Raw genomic sequence first — 1,467 nt, 5'->3', positions numbered from 1 at the left:
ACACACACACACACACACACACACACACACATGCATTTAAGGCATGGAAGTTTCCTTATATTCCCTTTTCAGTTCTGGTCCAGAAAAACACTCATCTCAATACAAACATTCACCATTAAATCCCTCAGTGATGAGGGACATTAGAGTGCTTATTACTTTTTTTTATTTAACTTGTTTTAGTCTTGCTTAAATATGTTTCCTGTTTGTGATCCAAAGATAATTTTCCACACACCGGTGGTTCTTACTGATTGTCTGTGGATGAGGACAGAGCGATGACTGGTCCCAGTTTCTGATTTGTTGGTTTCTTCACCAACACATCCTGAGTGATTAATGTGCTGATCCCTGAGCTGATAAAGAAACAATTACTAGTAAAGTAAAATACTTTGCCTCTTAAAYTATTATCAACCCAGCATCAATACACAGGAAATGCATCCTTATAACTTTAACTTGATAGTATTGTTGTTTGATAAACCCATTGTCTCCAAAGAAAAACAGTTTCTGATTTGATTGGTTCATACTTATAAGTATCTTAATGAGGACAATAAATTAGCTATAAACTTGTTAACTCAGATCAATAGAATAGAATCAGAAATAGCCTTTATTGAGCTTCTAAACCAGTGAAATTAATTATTTCACAGTAACATCCTGTTTCAGCACGCCATCTAGTGGTTACTAAGGAGTATTGCAACGATGCTTAAAATGACACCCTTCGAGCTCCTGTAAGTGTAGACATGATGAAATTAATTACTAAAAAATCGCAGTTTTAATAACTTTTAATTAAAGAAAGATAATTTAATAAAAGTCACTAAAACAACTTGATACTGATAAAAAACGTCTTCTTTTGGCTGTTTTTCCAGGTTTTGCCACATCCTCCTCCATCTCACTGTCTTCTCTAACTGCATCCATTTATGTTTTTTTTTCCTGACAGCTGCATCCTTGTACAGTTATACCCTCTGTCCTGTAGCCTGGGCCTTGCCTTCCTACGCAGTTACCAGGCTAATTGTCCCGCTGTCCTCATACATGTCCTGTAATATACTCTGTCAGTTAAGACAGACTGAACCCTGCTCAAATGCTGAGCCTTGCTGTCCCTCCACTTGGTCCCTTACCCACATAAAACTTTTCTTCTCAGCATCATGTCAGCCAGCTCTTTGCTGCACATATTTCCTACATGAGTCTTCACTTAGTAGACTTTTGACTTTCTTCTTCTCCGTTTCCTGATGGTGTTAACAGTAGCACAATTTCCACTGACCTTTAACAATGGGATCAATCATTAATCTAGGCCTTAGTTGATCTGGTTTGTTGTTGTTCAAATTTCCATGTTGACCGTGGTTGAACACGTCACCATTTATCTCAGTAAATATATTACTAGAGTTGCTAATGACATGAAATTTTCACCAGATGTCGGTAACAACCCAAGTGATCCATACATACAAAGAAATCAAACCATAAATAATAATAATAATAATA

Source organism: Austrofundulus limnaeus, unplaced genomic scaffold (assembly GCF_001266775.1).
Source record: "Austrofundulus limnaeus strain Quisiro unplaced genomic scaffold, Austrofundulus_limnaeus-1.0 Scaffold477, whole genome shotgun sequence".
In the NCBI taxonomy this organism is placed as follows: Eukaryota; Metazoa; Chordata; class Actinopteri; order Cyprinodontiformes; family Rivulidae; genus Austrofundulus; species Austrofundulus limnaeus.
Note: the sequence above shows the minus strand (reverse complement) of the source record.